Genomic DNA, 17,655 nt, shown 5'->3' with positions numbered 1-17,655 from the left:
GAACAGGGGCTCAGGGTGTAAACTCTCCAGTCACGCTCTGCTCGGTGGTGAGGCGGTGCTGCCCTGGTCATATTTCACCTTACGTTCCCACCCTCTCTCCGCCCCAGAGAGGTGGTAAATCAGATATGACTGTCATTTTAGAGACGAGGAAACCGAGTCACAGGGAGGGGAAGCCCTTGCACCATCACCCTGTGAGTAAGCCCAGAACCCAGGCTCCGGACTTCTGGCTGACGACCTTCACGGAGCAGCACTGGGTGGTCGCTGGGTCACCTCCAGTTCCGTCACTGTCCCTGCCACAGGCTCCCTCTGCTCCCAGCCAGGCTGTGGGTGGCTTCCAGTCCGTGGGTGACGTGCCATGATGGGACCTGGGGGCTAGCGTGGGTTGAAAGAGCCAGGACCGTGGCCTCCACCTGTCCTCCACGCGTCTGTGGGTTTCGTGTCGACGCCGTTTGTGCAAAGTCCATCTTGTTAGGAGCTGACTCCTGCGGGAGTGTGGGATGCGTGGGGTGGGGTGCGGGGAGGGCAGGCAACCTGGACTCCTAGGCTGGGGAAGGTGTCCTTGCTCTGGCTGACATGCTGTGACCTTGAGCAGACCCGCCCCCTCCCTGGGCCCCAGCTTCCTGAGCTGAAGGGTGAGAAGGTATTACCCGTGGTTTCCAACAGCTGTGAGGGCCTGGCGGGAGGGTGGGGCCTTCCATCCCAGCTTCTCACCTAGGTCCCCTCCCCACCCAGCGGCCCCGCCCCACCCCCTCTCCTCACTTGTTACAGGTGGGGCTCAGTAAGTTTCCTCGGAAGAAATTGGCGGCTGGACAGGAAAGCTCTGATCCTAGGGCAGTGGTTCTCAACCTTCTGGCCCTTTAAATACAGTTCCTCATGTTGTGACCCAACCATAAAATTATTTTCGTTGCTACTTCATAACTGTAATGTAGCTACTGTGATGCATCGTCAGGTAAATATCTGATATGCAGGATGGTCTTAGGCGACCCCTGTGAAAGGGTCGTTCGACCGCCAAAGGGGTCGCGACCCACAGGTTGAGAACCATTGTCCTAGAGGATTAAACAGGGTCTCTCTCTCTCCAGCTCCCAGCTGGGCAGACTCTTTGGGAGGAATTGGTGCACTGACCCTGAGGTTGAGAGCTCAGGCTCAGGGACCTCGTGTGCCCAAGCCCCGAGTGTAGGTGTGGTTTGATAGTTGATACTTTTGTTAAGAGGGCCCCCCCCCCCCCCCATTGTATAAGCCTCAGCCCCCATGAAATCCGGACCCACCCTGGCGCAGGCACTGCTAGGTGGCGGCCAGCGACCGAAAGCGGGCAGAGATGTCAGCCTTCCCTAACTGAACCCTGGGAGGGGCTCCCCACGGCAGGTGTGGTCGGGGCCTGGAGGCCCCCAGCTGGGCCCAGGGCGGTGGGGCGCTAAGCCTCGGTTTGTTTTTTTCAGTGGGTTTTCTTAGGGCCCTCCAGCTGGCCTGCTGGTTTTGATGTGGAAGGGGAGGTGGTTCAGGAAGGAGGAGTCTGTGCGTGTGTGTGTGTGTGTGTGTGTGATGGGGCTGGGGGAGGGTGTGAGAGTGGTATGGCCTGGGAGGGAGAAGTGGGACCCCGGACGAGAGACAGGTCTGGGAAAGGCTGCCTGCTGCTGCTCAGACTCCATGGAAACTGGGACTCTGGGCTCCCTTGGGTGGGAAATAGCAACAAAATGGCCTTCCCTTTGGAGGTGGGAAGTCAGAGCCCCCAGTCCTGGTGCAGAGATGGGCAGCTTTCAGGTGGACCATGAAGGCAGGGAGGACTGCCCAGCCTGGGACAGTGATGCTTGCTCAGGGCCCTTGAGCCCCTGGGGTCGAGTCCTGGCAGCTTGCAGAGCCTGCTGGTTGTAGGTGTGGACACAGCCTTAGGCAGATGAATCGAGATTCAAAGGTGCAAACTCACAATGCAGAGTCCTGGGCCTGGCGTCCCTAGAGCCTGGTCTGGTGGGGCTCGAGCGAGGATACCTGTCCACCCCGCAGTGTCCAGAGAACACCATTTCCTGACTTCAGGAAAGGGACCTTCTTTTTAAAAAAACACACACGTACTTTTTATTGATTTCAGAAAGGAAGGGAGAGGGAGAGAAAGATAGAAACATCCATGATGAGAGAGAGTCATTGATCGGCTGCCTCCTGCATGCCCCCTACTGGGGATTGAGCTCGCAACCCGGGCACATGCCCTTGACTGGAATCGAACCCGGGACCCTTCTGTCTGTAGGCCAGCGCTCTATCCACTGAGCCAAACCAGCTAGGGCAGGAAAGGGATCCTTGAAGGCAGTGGAGAAAACACTGGCTTTGTTTCCACAGCTTTTGGGGGCAGAGTATGGCATCTGGAGAGTGTACCCCCAATGGGATTCTAGGGGTCCTCCCTCCCTTGGGACTGGGATCGGGGACTGCCTGCCGTGGGCTCAGTGTGATGGCTGGGTCTTCCTTTCCTTTAAGGAGAAACAGGGCCGACCTTTGATGACCCCTTCCCACCCCAGCCACTGGCTGAGTGGGCTGAGGTTGGTAGACCCCACAAAACTAAGCTCTCCAGGGACGCCAGAGCGGATTCTTTTCCCTCTCCCACCACGAGTTCAAAGCCCGCCAATTAAGCAGCCTAAACAGTGTGGTCTTCGCCCTGCATCACTGACATCATGGGCTTGTAAAACTTTCCCTGCGAAGCAGGCCACTTCATTCGCGGGGAAAAAGAAGTCTGTAATTTTCCTGACCTGGCCTTTGCTTTGCAGAGAATAGGAAAGGGAGAGAGAACTCATTTCCAGAAACAATCGGCCCCCAGAGAGCAAACAAGGTCCATCCAGTGTGGGGCTCCGCGGTAGGGAGGGTAGGGAGCGCTGAGGTCCAGGACTCCCCAAACCACGTGCTGTGCAGACGCGGAGGCTGCCAAGGGCTTTGGGGCCTGGGCTGGCACGTTCCAAAACTAGGAGGGGGGGAGGTTGGGGAGATGGACATCAAAATCCTTCCGACTTCGAGACGGAATCCCTCCTCCCGCTGGCATGAAACCACCTGCCTCCCAACTAATGCAGTTTCCCCGTACTCCGCCGGTTGCAACTTGCAAGACTCGTTCTGCCCGGGTCTGAATCTCCAGCGACCCCTCCCCCCTGCCCTCTGGACCTTGCCCACCTCCTGCAAACCATCCCTTCCCCCGCGGGAGGGGGCAGGGACAGCTCCTCCTGCCCCCCTGCCGGGGACTTCAGGCCCTGCCCATAGGGGCTCGGAGCTTGGGGTCCCTTAGTCTCCCTTCACTGCCAAGTCCAGGCACCACACAACGGCCCTTTCCTTCCCGAGGCGAGGCGGGTGGAACAGCTCAGGCGGGGCTGTGGGGGTGTCGGGGTGTGGGGGCGGCCCGCACCTCTCCGATCCCGCACGGGAACCTGCAGACACTCTGGAAAACTTTGTGATTGCGCCAGGGCCTTCCCTGCTGTCCGTGCCCCGCCCCTGCCCACCGGGTACCACCCGGCCTTCGGGCGGGAGCGCCTCACCGACTGGCCTGTGGCCTGTCCAGCTGGCCCGGCGGGTGCACGGCTCTGCGACCATCAGCCACCTCCTTCCAGCTCTCCAGGCCGACCCCCAAAGACGTTGATTGTGTCTTTCTGGGGCGGGAGGGCCGAGGGGGCTCCAGGCACATGCATAATTCGGGGGCTTAATGGGCCAGCTGCCGGAGGGGGGGGGGGCGAGGGGCGGGCGGAGGCGCAGCTGACCTGCCCGAGTCTGGCCTCGCGGGGAAGGCGCTCCTTTCTTCCTCCGTGACAGCTCCCCTCCCCCTCTGGGCCCGGGTCCGGGGAAGAAGGGGGGCTGGCGAGACGTGGGGTTAGCCAAGGGGAGGGGGCTTCCTTCCTGCACCCGTGCAACTTTTGCTTTGGGGGGCGGGAGGCGTGCAGTGAATCGGATCGGCCCCAGGACCCAGGTCCTGCAGGAGCCGCGGACTCGGAATGCGCGTTTCCTGGGAGCAGCCCCGAGGTTTTTTCCGAGCCCCGCCCCCCGGCCGCCCCCTGTAGGCCCCCAGCCCCGCTGCGCCCCGCCGAGCTCGCCCCTGGCCCCGAGCCAGCCCCTTTCCAGGGCTGGGCTGGCTGCCGCTGGAGATGGATGGAGGCGGAGACCCAAGGTCAAGGGCGGGGAGCCCGCCATCCTGGGGCCCCTTTGTGCGCGCCGGGCCGCCCCTCCTCTACCCGCCTCCCCCTCCCCCGCTCAGGGGCCGCGTGCGGGCCCTGGCTAGTGACCGCCCCAGACCTGGGGAATGGCATTTCAGGACCCTGAACACTCCTGCCAGTAGCCCCTCCCCAAAACCGCTGCGCGCAAGGACCTGGGGTCCTTGCCGGGGCGGCTTTCCTGGGGCCGGGGTGGGGTGGGGGGTGCCCTAGGATCCCCTCTTCTCCCCGCTCTCCTCCCGCCTCCAAACACTGAAGGGTCGTGCCTCCCTCTCCAGCTCGTGTTGGCCCAGAGCTGGGCAGGTCCCTGGACCCAGGTGAGGCGGGGATGGAAGGAGCCTCAGGTCCCATGTGCATTTTATGTCCTATAGTCCTGTCCAGAGGCGGTTTTCTTGGGAGTCCCTCCCCCCCTGCCCCCTCCCCGCCTTCCTCCTGCAGGAGGGGGAGCCTGCTTTTCTAGAGGGAATTCCTGGGGCTGGGATTTTAAAACACTCGACACAAGTGCTTTCCCAATTGTGTGGGAATGGAACCCTCCACTAGAGTGGGGCCCGAAGCCTCGTGGAAGTACAGGAAGTGAATGTCAGCCCTTCCTCCAGCCCGGCTTCTTTTACAACGAGTGCCCTCCCTCCAAGAGAATTGGTATGCAAATGGCCACCTCGCTCAGAGTCTCTATTTTTGCTTCTTAAAAATTGGCCTCCAATTGTTTAAAGCACTCCAGCCAGCCCTTAAAGACCCAGCAAAGCAGGGGTTTAGACTCCCCATGTCTTTACCACAAAGCTCTGAAGGAAATGCTCCAACATTTCCCCGAAGCTGTGACTCTGGAAATAAAAATGTATGCTATTTGGCTAGAGAAGATGAAAAGTTTACCTTCGCTGGGACAGCTTTTCTAGGCTGGAATTGGGACCACGTCTCTAATTTTTCATTATTCAGAAATTTGCTGTAACAAGCGTCAAGGTAATTTTTAAAAAATATGCATGTACGTATCTCCTTATGATCTGGGCTGATCCAGATCATAACAGGATACTGCCCTTTCTGTGCTCTCAGGGGCACAGTATTTGTAACCAATGCCTTCGTGGCATTTTGAGTAAGAGTTGACCTTAAAAAAAAAAAAAAAAAAGAAAGAAAATCTCCGTTTTAGTGAACCCGAACTCTGAGCAGCTAGCTTTTCTGCTGGAGGATTCTGAAGGAATTTGTCAATTTACTTTTTTGAAAGGCCTGTGGAAAAGGTAACACATTCAACACTTGGGAACTCAAAAACTGCTGGCAGTCCTGGACAGGGAGGTTTGCATATCTGCCTGAACTTGCTGGCCGGTTTCTCAGACGTCCATTTATAACAGTTCTAACAAGATAGAATCTGCCTTTGAATATCTGTAAATACAGGTAAAGATCACAATCCGCCTCTCATAATGGTCCAGGACTGAAAAGGCAGATCCCCGTGTTTGATTAATATTTATGTTGCCGGATTCCTTTAGAGAAAGGAAGATAAAACACCGGTCACGTGTGTGTGTGCTCCGGGGGCCCCATCCTAGGTCCCTGCCGTTTCTTTAGAAGGATGTACGTTTGGGGATTTGGGGAGACAAGGTGTGTGTATGGGGGTAATTGTTCAGGCTTTGCCTGGAAGATAGGAACGTGTGGTTGGCTGACTTAATGGCTATTACAGGAGGAGGAGGAGGCCAACTTATCTTTTTTCTTTATTTTGATGGTTCAACAGTGGTAAAAATGACCGGTGATTTCTCCCTCTCGTTTTGGGGTAAGGCTGGGGGCAGAGTGGTGAAAGCCCCCCTTCCCTCTTCTCTCGTTCCTTGGAAGGCACTCACCGTTGTGTCCCCGTGGCAGGGTGGGCTGCCTTGCGGGTGTGTTGTTCTGAGCTGTACACGACAAGCCTGCAGGGCACAGGTGACTTGCCGTGCTTTGTTGCGGAGCCGTGTGTGTGGGAGATTTGCTTGGGAATGGGGGGCCTGTGTCAGCTGCATCCTGTTGAAATAAATGCCAGTGGAAATGGTCGTCAGTGGGACCCCAGGGAGGCCTCCTTTGGAGGTGTGGATAAGCATCTTCCGTTTTATGACTTTGAGAAATCTAGATGTTCTTCCCGGATTCTCTAGAAGCCTGGCCTCTCAGAGCAGCGCCTGAGCCCCGGTGACACCTTCGACCAGTATTTGTTGTGGCAGGAGCAGGAGGGGCCACCTGGGTGTCGAAGCACCGATCCAAGATGTGGGCACGCACGGCGCTGCCCGTCTCAAATGTGTTTGTTCCTAAACGGCCCGGGGCAAACCAGCTCATCATCTCTTCGTTTCTTCTCTATTGAATGGGGATAGGCAATTGTGTTCACTCCTGCCGCTGTCCAGGTGCCAGAGCAAACCCTTCCCGGCCAGTGGAGTCATTGCTGATTTCAGACATAAAAGAGTATAGGCTGTCATTGTTCAGCTCCCGGGGGGTTGGGGGGGGGGGGGTGGTGGGCAGCTTGACTGGTTTGCAAAAGGGCAAGGAGTCACATAGCTACTCGGGTAGCATGTCATGTTCAAGGTAAGGGGAAAAGATAGGGGGCTTAGGGGAGGGGGCTGATAAGGAGGAGGACTTGAATTTTCAATTTAGTGACCTAATACCAATAGGAAACGCTTCTCCCCCATTCCCGTTCATTTTAGGGGCCTGGCCCCCCAGCTCTTTGGGGACTGCCACGTAACTCAGAACCCTAACACCAACTGGGCTTGCTGTTGCCCTTGACCTGAACATACCATGGAAGGTATCTTTCCTGGCATTTGGTGTCTGGCTCCAGAAAGAGAGGACTTGAGCAGGGAGAGTGCAGATCAAACACCGGTTGGGTTGGGGGAGGAATGCATACAGCAGGCAGCCTTTAAGTGCGCAGTCTTGCTCGTCGCAGGTGAGGAAGCAACTCCCGTACAGACTGGCGAGGAAATTGTTTCGCTTTCGCCGCCGTCTCTCGAAGCTAACAGCCATGGGCATCTGTGCCCACAGAGCACACAGCTGGCGCTCTGAAACGGTCCCTTCACTGGGGGAAGGAGAGGCCCTAAGTGTCCTGCTGGGGCTCCGTCTTCCTGTTTTGTTGTTTTTCTTTCCGAGAGGCTTGGATTCCTTTTTCCCAGCAAATGCTGAGTGACCTGAATTGGAGTTTTAATAGGAGTCACCTGTGGCAGGGCCTAGCCCCTGCGGTTCAGACTTGCTATTTAGAAAATACAGATGCTTGCGTTATGTGTTTCGTTGGTTCACCCCAGCAGGGCCGAGACCTCCGGCTTGCGTTTTGGGGGTGGGGGTGTGGGTGGGGGGTGGCCCTCTGCCTTCTCCACGGGGCACTTGAGGGAGCCCTTGTTCCCTGGCATCGGAGCCGGAGTGGGGTGAGGCCATGGCGGATCCCCGTAGCTGTGTCGGTGCAGGCACGGAGCCAGAGGCTGTCTGCTGTTCCTTAATTGAATACAGATCTCAGTCAGTTCCATGTGGGCATGCCAGAATGGGCAGGGAGGGCAGTGAGAGTCCTCCTTCCCCCAGTTCGGGTCTTAGAAGCTCGGACCCCCCCACCTGAGTGGCCTCCAGGCCTGTCCCCACACCCAGCCTGCGTGGTTTGCAAAAAAGGAAGGGAGGTGGGCGCCATGATCGTGCGACGCCCATGTAAACACTGTTTGTCAGAACTGGGTCTTCTCTCTTTTGTTAGTGGCAGCTCGTTAATTAACCAGCAGATTAGTGCAGCCTTCTTGGACACATGCATGAATTTGGGGGGCAGAAGATTGTCTTTCTCCTAAAACTCTGAACGGCACCGTTCAGGAAGTCCAGGTAGCTGCCACCTCTTCTCTCGGTGCCCCGTGGTCCTCCCTGCTGCCCCTTCCCACCCCCTCTCCCCAGCCTCCCCCCTTAGCCCGAGCGATGGGGCTCCTAGTCGGGTGGAGGACAGACGCGTTAAACGCAGCTAAATAAATCATGTTTACGCTTGGCGTTCTTGGGAGTGAAGAATCTGTTGGCTGTTTTTACTTCCTTATTTCTCAGCATTTGCTTCCTACCTGTTTTTGAGCTCATGCCCAGAAATAGTAGTTTTGTCAAATGAGGGTATAATGCCAGCCAGTCTCTCTCGCTGCCAAGGAAGCTGCTGGATTTTGCAAAACAGAGTGACGTTTTTTTAGTGACACTGATTTCCCCCCCCCCCCCCAAAAAGAAATTAGGATGTAGAATAAGGGTATAAAAATGCACATAGGGAAGAAAAAAAAAAAATCCCCTCCCTCCAGCTGCCCCCGAGGCTCAGGGACGCGCAGGGAGCCGCCTGGGAGACAGGTCTCACTTCTGTCGCACTTGGCAGCTCCGGGGGCAGGAGGCGGCACAGACCGACCCGGAGAGGCCGCAGCTGCCTCGGCGGCCGAGAGCTGCGTCAGGCTCCTCGCTCTCAGCCAAGAGACTTCATTTGCTCTGCCATCTTGGATGATGTGGCGCAAAGATGTTTGTTTTCTTATTTCAGGTTGGTCTTGTGTCTGTGCAGTTTCCGAGGCCTCCTGAGCAGTGCTTGCTGGATCCTTTCTCTGAGGTTACAGTGAGATTCTGGTCCCAGCCCGGCTTGGGGGCCCGTTGGGATCCAGCCGCACTCTCATTGTTTATATACAGAACAGCCAGGGAGGCGGCCCTTTCTCTGCCTTTTATCCACCACACTGTTTTGGGGTATCTGAAAAGTCATTGTCCCGGTGGGGTGCTGGGCAGAGAATTACAACCCAGGGAGCCTGCAGGTTAAAAACACTTTTTTTTTTAAGGTTCAAAAAACAAATAAATGGCAAATACAGGTGTGTGTGTGTGTGTGTGTGTGGGCGGGGGGTGCTCCTGCCAGGAGGCCAGGCCTGACTTCTCCGGAGTCTGTGCAGGGAGCAGCCGGGCCTCTGGGGTGAGTTCAGTCTGAGGCCCAGCACACCAGCTCTGTTTCAAAAACACCAAGGAAACCAGGGCAGCAGGACCAGCGCCAGCGTGCTGTGACCCCCCCCCCCCCCCCCCCCCCCAGTTCCTACGGGGAGCGCTTGGCGGTGAAATGCTGTTTCCACGGAGGACCCTGCTACGGTTCCTTTAATTACACCAAAGAGCGGTGTGATGCGCAGCTGAAGGCAAACCTCTGCAGCAGGCGGCGGGAGCCGGGCTAGATTGAGTCGGAAGGAGCAGCGTTACCAGTGCTAACGTGCTAACCATCCTTAGTGCATTAATCCCGCCAAGTGTTAATTTTTACAAATTTTGTTGTTGCACACACTGTACGTCACCGTTGGTGCGTTAGGAGATGAAGATGGATTTCGCGTCAGGAAATAAGCAGGGACGTGCCTGCCGGGCTGCTCCCTCGGAAGGCAATGTGTGACGTTCATCGTCAGATGCTACCTGTGCAGAAAGGCAGGCTCGCAATACGTGGATGAAACGCCACCTGCATTCAGGAAACCCGGCCAGAGGAGCCACTTTGTTGGGGGTAATTACAGGCCTCCAGGCAGTGGCATTTCAGACGTGGCCTGGCAACCCAGTGAGGCCACAGAAAGATGTTCTTATGTGATTGAGCCTCCATATTCTATGTCTATTAGTAAAAGGTAAAAAGAAATGAAAAGGAAAAAAAAATCAACAACAAAATCCAGGGAGAGTTTGTGTGTGTGTGTGTGTGTGTGTGTGCGTGCGCGCGCGCATGTGTGTGTTTATTGTAGGAGACCAATTGCATAGAGCTCTACTAACTGCAACTAAAAACAAGACAGCTATTTAAACTATAACAGGGTCCCCCTTTCGACAATTTGATTTCTTCTTCTTTCTTTTTTCACCTTCTACTAACTGAGTGAAAATTCTGTTCACCTACAAGGAGCCCTGCTGGCCCTGGGGTTGCAGGCTCCCCTCCTGCCCAGTACAACGTCATGGTCTGATCTTAAAACGGGGGTGAGGCTGTGACATTCCTCCCATCCCCCCATCCCCCTGCACCTGGGATTGTAATCCCTTTTCCTGGCTGTAACCTCCTTGCTGGGTGCTGCGTTTCTCGGGGTTCTTGTTGTTGGCGGGGCTGCGTCCTTTTCACTGAATTCTCTGAGGTTCTCAGAGTTCGGGCTTCCTCCTCTGGTGATGCTCTCTGCGTGCAGGCGGCTGAGCCGAAGCAGCGGTGGCTTCTGTGGACCCGAGACCACAGCTTCCTGAGCTCCCCCGTTTCAAACACGCCTGTAGCGGACCCGCCCGACAGTTAGCGAGTCCAGGAGTCAGCATTCCGAGGTCCTTCGCTCCTCAGAGGCCAGGCCCTGTGGATGCTGATGGGGAAGAGAAATGTGTTGTCAGTTGGAATCATCTTCTGGTTTGTTTCCCTTGTGTGACGTGAGACTTCACTCTTGACGATGGCCCCTGCCCTCTCCACACCACCCCCTCGTCCCCCCCCTCCCCCTCACATACACACATGCAACTCTGAGAGATGGGCACATGCCGAAGGGGTGTCTGGCCAAGCTGGTCATTGGGGTCTGGCCATAAGTTCCATCTAAAAAGGGGCCATAGGTTCCTGACCCCACGTCCCAAATTCTTCATGGCTGGAACCCAAATGGCTTATCCAGCTTTTTACTTCAGTTTACAGGCTGTGCTGTTCGTCGGGGGCGGTGGGGGGGGGGGGGGCGCATTGGGAAGATGCGTGTAGTTTAGCGTTTGTGGGTCCTGATGCAGCCTCAGAGGAGATGATCGGAGGAGCTTGGCTAAGTTGTTTTAGGGCCAAAGACGGAAGACGGAAGCAGGTCAGGAGGCCGGGAGAAGGGGCAGTGCCTCTGCTAGGCTTTTGCTGGTGACCATCGGAGCATCTGTCACCTCTAGCTTGTCCTTGGCCTCTGTAGCTTCCTGGGGATGGGAACACACACTGTGCCCTGCCCACACTGCTGACACGTGCGTGCGTATGCGTGTGCATGAGTGTGCACATGTGTGTAATCTCTGTGTAACAGATGAGCATGCACACAGTTTCCTGGCGAGTGAAACACATGGTTTCACCTGTTGTCCCCATGCCTGCCCATTCCAGGTTTGGGGCTCTGATTCCGGGGGCCCACCTGCTGAGGTCACCCCAGAGGACTCAGATCTGTTCCTATGGGGGTCCCGAAGCCAGGGTCGAAGGCCTCGGCATCCGGCTGGAGGAGGAGGAGTTCTGTTCATTGGCATTCCGGCAGCGGAGAGCCCAGGGATTTCCCCGAGAGCCCGGCACGCACCAGCAGAGACACGAGCTCATGTTTTCCCTGCAGGGTTGGCTCAGGCGTTGCAGCGGTCAGCTCCCTCCACTTCCCCCGAGTAGGTCAGAAGGAGGTTCGGACACAGCCTTCCTCCCAGCAGGCCCCGAAGTGCTCGCTGCCACTCACTGGGCGGTGCCACAGAGGGATGGGGACTTGTGCTAGAACCCCACCGACCCTCGGCTCGGGCTGCAGAAAGGGGACCTGCTGCTCCAGAGGACCTGGCGGCTGCATCTTGGGGAAGTTGGGGTTGCCACAGGCACCTGTGCTTTTGGGCCTGGTGCAGGGGTGGCCTGCACTCCTCACCGTGAGGCGTAGCTGCGGGGAGGACATTGCCTGAGCCCTGGTGGGAGGAGGAAGGCGGGTTTGGTGGTGTTGGGGGCATATTGTTCTTGGCCTCGCCTCTCCCTTTTCTGGGGTGCATGAAATGACAGCAGGCTGGGGAGCAAAAGTAGTGGAGGCGGTGAGTCACCCTTGACAGATCCCAGAGTGCGGGGGTGGGCGGGCGGGGAGGCGCCCAGAGGAGGGGCCTGGCTCAGGTGCTGGGAGGGACGGGAAGGCAGGCATGGGGGTCTCCGGGTGGTCGCTGTGGAAACCCTGCCCTCACTCTGTGCCCCCAGCCAGCCAGGCCCAGGTGGTGAGGGCAGCCCGTCAGCTCAGGCCACCGAAAGGGCTGTGTTTTCAGCAGGCAGGCCAGTTCCGGCTAAATGTGGATGTGAACCATGTTTTCATGTCTCCCATGTAAGGGCCTGAAGGAAATCTTTAAACATAGCTGTGCAAACCCTGTGAAACCCATTTCCCCTTCCCATGGCTCCTCCTTTAAAGGACACTTACACGTGAACCCCCAAACCCCAACCCATGGCAGCCAGGGACCCAGAGACCGGTGATGGGCGCCTGATTTAGAATGAGAAATTGGAAGTGGGACTTGGGGAGCCTTAGCTCCCCACAGAGGACTTCTTGGTCCCCCAAACGCTTGGTGCCAGGAGCTGAGCCATGCAGTACCCTCTGGGCCTGCCCTCCCTCCCCCTGCCCCCCCCCCCCCCAGGTTTCCACGGTGACTTTCGCTGTTCACCGAAATGCTTGCATCCCCTGTCTGCTTTGTTTTATGATGGTGATATATATTTATAATGAAGTGAAAAACAAGTTCCAGGCTTTGCTGGTTCCCAGACCTTGGCAATTAAAAACTAAGAAAAAGGTGAAATAATACCTGTGGAGGGAAGGAATTTATTATTTGAGCACCCCCTCTTCCCCCCCCCCGCCCCGCCCCCACAGGACCCTTGCTACTCTGAAATTGAGTAACAAAGATGCCTTAGGATCCTCCTTCTCTGTTCCTGCTGTCTCAGCCACAGCCCTGCCCCTACACCCACCTCCCCGCAAAAGGGCAAGAGGGACAGATGATGGGTTAGGGCTAGGGCCTGTCTGGTGAGTACCTACGCCGGCTCATTTGAGGTGGCACTCCGCTTCTTTCAAAGAGGAAATTGCCAAAATGGATGTCATCGGCCGCTAATTAGATGTATTTTAACCGCGGGGTCGTTTTGCCAGCTAATGCTGTTATTATGTGCTTCCATGTGAACACGCCGGAGCTGTTAAACAGGGTCCTGCGGCCGAGCAGGCGGCAAATGGGGCCGCGGCCGCGGAGGCTCCTTTCCTTGGTGTCAGCCGGTGCCCTCCCCGCCCCCCAGTTGGCCCTGAGATGGCCAGGCCGGGCCCCTGGCCGAAGTCTGAGTCCTTTTAGCTTCTTGACATGCACCCCCTTTCCCCATGGGACCATCTTCTTTATGTGTTTCGACCAGGGAGGTACTGAGCTCTCCAGATTGGGGACCCCCAAATCACACCTCTCTCGCTCTAGCCGCGGTCACCATCCTCCAGTCCCCTCCTAGAAGCAACAAATGACCACCCCTAACTGGCCGGCCCTGGGTTTTCCAGCCTGAGCTGGCTTCCCTCCCGCTTCTCTCTCTAGCAAACCGGAAAAAGGGTCCTGATTTCCCGTCAGGTGGGGGGAGGCGGGCTGGAACTTGGATCATGATCCTTAAATGTGAGCAGTGCCTTTGACTTCTCCCTCTCCCCGTCGCTGCCTGCCCCACCCCCTTAATACATAGCATTTTTATCATCCTTAAGACAAAGTAGCTGGCAAAATATTTAAGCGATCCGAAAGAAATGTTTTTATTTGCCCGCGTGCTAACTGGGTTATCTGCCTATCTTGTTTATGAAATTTGAGGCTGCCTCTCCTGCAGTCTGTGCCACTCTCACATCTTCCCCGGCTCCCATTTCCATATTTCTGCGTGCATGTTCTTTGTTAATCACTTGGCAAGCGCTTATTTGAATATTAAAAATTTCTTTAATCATCAAAGGCAGGAGCACAGTCTCATGAATATTCATATTTTTCCCCCTCCTCATTACCCTGCAGTAAAAGCCAAACAGCCATCAATCGCCCTCATTACAGGCTCTGGCGTTTTGATTGGCTGCCGGCTGCCCAGAGCTTTTTTATTTTTTCATTTTTCCCCTTCTCCTATGAGCTGTCTCTTACCTGCCAACTACCAAAAAAAAAAAAAAAAAAAAAAAAATCAACAATGCAAGAATAAATTTCTCTGGTTGAAAAGCAACTGCAAACTTGTCACACAGTCCTTGTGGCTTGCTGCTGCCAAAGCGGCCAGCAGCACTACCTGGGCCCCTAAAAAAAAACAAAAACAAAAACAAAAAAACCCAGGAAAAAGAAAGGGGGGAGGGGGGTGAGAGGAAAAAATAAATAAATAAATAAATGAAGAGGGAGAAACTTGAGCCTCAGCGATGAATATTTGTCAAGAGAGTTGACGTAAGTTTCATTTGCATAATGACTTTGTACTTCTGCATTAATAAAATTTGCATATGAAGCCATGTTAATTACTCCTGATCATGCTTTTTGCATTCATGCATAGTAATTTTCTCCGACTTGTGAGAATTAATGTCTTGGCATGGGGGGAGGGGCGTGGGATTGTCAGGTTTCCTTGCCAGTGGCCCTCACTCGCAGGCCAGGCGCTGGCTCCCGGTCTGTCTGTCTGTCTGTCGCCCTCCTGGGTCTGTGACTCATTTTTGCACTATCAGTAGGAGTTCTTGGCTTTAAAAAATGTATCCATGGAAAGGCACCGGTAGGGAGAAAAATATACATCTGCACAGTGTAGTCCAGAGCCCATCTCCTGGCTGGGATCTGTCACCCTCCCGCCCACGTGGGAGGGTCGCCCGAGGATTCAGCCTTGGGAAAGGCTCCATTCCCCTCAAAACCGGCCCCCGCGTTCCCAGGAGGGTTTTTGTGTCTCCACGCGCCGGTGGGTGTGTGTGCGTGTGCGTGTGTGTGTGTGTGTGCGTGTGTGTGCGCGCCGGGGAAGTGCGCATGTGCGAGGAACCGCACCATCTGCAGGGCCCCTCCTGAAGGGAGAGCGGGTTACACCCCCCCCCTCGGAACGATGCATTAAAAATTACCTTACACCCTGATGGGGAGCTTAAGAAACGTTTTGGGGTTTCTGCTTGGGCATCTTCGTGCCTCTTTGTGCAGATGCACAGAGTGAGTTGCTGATGCCCCTGAGCCGTGTGGCCCTGGGCACCCAGCCTCGGTTTCCTCATCTGTGAGAGGGAGGGGGGGTCGTGTTACTGACTTCCTCGGGCGGCTGCTGGGCTTAAATGAGATGATATATGTACTCACTGTTTATTTCTCTTTCCCTAATGAAAGTGAGCTTCCATGATAAGCAGGCCAGCCAGCCAGGGGTTTATTTTTAAGCCGCCTGGATCCCGGTAAAGCCGGGATGGCGTCTCGGCGTCCCTCTGCCACATACCACCGCACACGTGCGTCTGGTCCGGTTCCAGCGGGGAACCCGCCGAGACCTCCAAAGAAATTGTTTTTTTTTTTTTTTTGCAGGAGGGCCCTGCAGGGCTCCCTAGGGTGCCTTTCCATGGGGAGTGGGGAGGGAGTTCCAGAGAGGAAAATAAATAAATGAATGAAGAAATGAATGGAGGCATAACAAAAACGAACAGGGTGACCAGTTATTGCGTGTTCACTAGAAGCTCTGTTCCGGCCAGGCATGTCCGGACTGTCCTTCAAAGGCGGGAGTCTGAGAAGTGACTCACCCAGGAAATGGCAGAGGAGAGAGAAATGGCAGAGGCGAGATCAGAACCCAGGCCTCGGGCTCGCAGGCAGCCTCTCTCTGAGCTCCCGGCTTCCCGTGCACGTGTCAGCCTCTGGTCACAGGGTCTGAGTGCTCTGTCAGGGGTTCTGGGTCCCTTGGCTGCTGCACTTTATTTTTTTAAAATATGTTTTCTATTGATTTTTAGAGAGAGAGGAAGGGAGAGGGATTGAGAGATAGAAACATCGACGAGAGAGAAACATCGTGGATCGGCTGCCTCCTGCATGCCCCGTCCTGGGGCCCGAGCCCGACACCGGGGCACGTGCCCCAATCGGGAATCAAACTGTGACCTCCTGGTCCACTGGTCGATGCTCAACCACTGAACCACACTGGCCAGGTGCTGGCTGCACCTTTGAAGGCAGACACGCTTTCCTTGAGAAGGAACCAGAGCTGGGAGGTGGCCTGGGATGGGCAACGAAGCCAGAGACAGTCCTCATGTTGGCCTTTAGAAGAAAATGGAGATAAGATTCATAGAACAAAAAATTCACCATTTTAACCATTTCAAGGGGTACGAATTTGAGTGTAGTCACCGTGTTGGGCAGCCATCACCACTATCTAATGCCAGAACCTTTTCATTCCCCCGAAAGCAGCCCCGCCGTGACCCTCTCACGCCCCTCCCCACCCCCGATCCAGGGCTCTCCCTGGATTTGCCTGTCCTGGACTCTCCACACACATGCGATCATACAGTAGGCAGCTCCTTTCAGCACCTTGGGCTTCTGCCCCAACTTCAGGCCAGGACTTCTGGAGTCGCACCCTTGGGCAGGCTTACACTGCTCCAGTGATGACCGGCCCCCCTACCCTCCACCAAGCAGGGGTTCTCTGCAGGCAGGTCAGGATTGGGAGCCCCTCACCTTGCTGGCCCCTGCCCGGCCTCAGTAGAGCCCGCCTCCACCTGGGAGCAGGTGGACTTGGCTAGGGGAGATTCCTAATGAGGTGCTGAGGCCCCCAGGGGCAGCCCAGCCCCCACCCGCTGAGTGAGGATGGCTGGACCCTTCCTGACTCGGGCCTGAGCCTGACCGTCCCAGAAGGAGAGAGTGTGGCTGTACTGTCCTGTGGTCCTTCCTTCCAACCACGGAGGCACAGGTTCTGCTTGCTCCCGCCTTGGGCAGTGCCACCAGCACCGGGGGCTCTGCTGGTTTTCTCAGCCCTGGGAAATGCTGTGGCCTCACCCAGAACCTGGGGACCCACCCACGTTTGCTAGTTTGCAACCTCCGATGGCCTGGCTGAGCCCACAAACCCTCCAGCTCCCCTTCCCCCCACAGCCCTCCCTTTCAGGATCCAGGGCCGCCCCATCACTCCACCCCACTGCAGGGCACCTCCAGGCTTCAGAGACACAACTGGGTTCGGGTTCCCAACCTCCCTGAGCCTCCGCCTCCCCATGGGATGGGGATGATCTTCCCTGCTGAGCGGGTGGCTGTGGTTGGTGTTTCGCTCAAAGCTGCTGTCACAGCCACGGGTGGTGCAAAGCCGCCCGGGGTCTGTAGGCAAGGCCTCTGTAGTGGACGGGTTCTCAGGCCAGGACTGGCCAGGGCAGGCTTCTAGGAGGGGGCAGGTGACACCGGCCTCAAGTGCCGACCCTCCCTGGGGCCTGTCTGGAATCTGGGGCATTGCCTTCTGCTCGGTGTCTGTGGCTGGAACTGCGTACGGGGCTCTCACCACACCCTTCCTGGGTCTTGAGCTCAGAAGCATCTCAGGGCCCTGGGCGTAGCCTGGTGGGAGGTCTTCCGTGGCCCAGACGGGCCCAGGTGGTGGGGTTAGCTCTGACCTCCCGGCAGGACATTGGCAGGTCTTCTTAAATGCCCTGCTGCCCCTCCAATCCTGGGTTACAGACAGAGCACCCCGGTTCTGCAGCCAGGCAACCAGGCTGCTGGTGTGTACAGCTTTCTGGGGCCACGTCATCAGTTTCCTGGTCTGTGCAATGGGTATCGTATGCCTCACCCCAGGGCATGTTGGGAAACTCACGGGCGGTGAACACTGTGGCTCCTGGCTCGCAGCGGGTTTGCAGGGCCCTGTGGCTCTCTGGATGGAGGATCCCGCGTGGGGCCGTGGAGTGGGCAGACGCCGCCCCTCCCTGCAGACCTGCGTGGGGCGGTGAGCAGCGTCGGGCGGCCTCCCTGGCAGAGCCGGCCCAGGGCCCAGCTGCCTGTCGTGTTG

The 17,655-nt window shown here is 56.5% G+C and overlaps 1 protein-coding gene across 4 annotated transcripts in view; it reads left to right on the top strand.

The window, feature by feature from the left end:
• The window catches only part of LOC139009806 (B-cell lymphoma/leukemia 11B), a 91,406-nt gene that overhangs the window by 21,311 nt on the left and 52,440 nt on the right, over positions 1–17,655 (top strand). The window lies entirely within an intron of this gene.

The sequence above is a fragment of the Myotis yumanensis genome, unplaced genomic scaffold (assembly GCF_028538775.1).
Source record: "Myotis yumanensis isolate MYYU_CA2020_CCGP unplaced genomic scaffold, mMyoYum1.0.hap1 SCAF_1, whole genome shotgun sequence".
Taxonomy (NCBI): Eukaryota; Metazoa; Chordata; class Mammalia; order Chiroptera; family Vespertilionidae; genus Myotis; species Myotis yumanensis.
The sequence above is the reverse complement of the archived record's forward strand: the minus strand, read 5'-3'. Positions and strand labels throughout refer to the sequence as shown.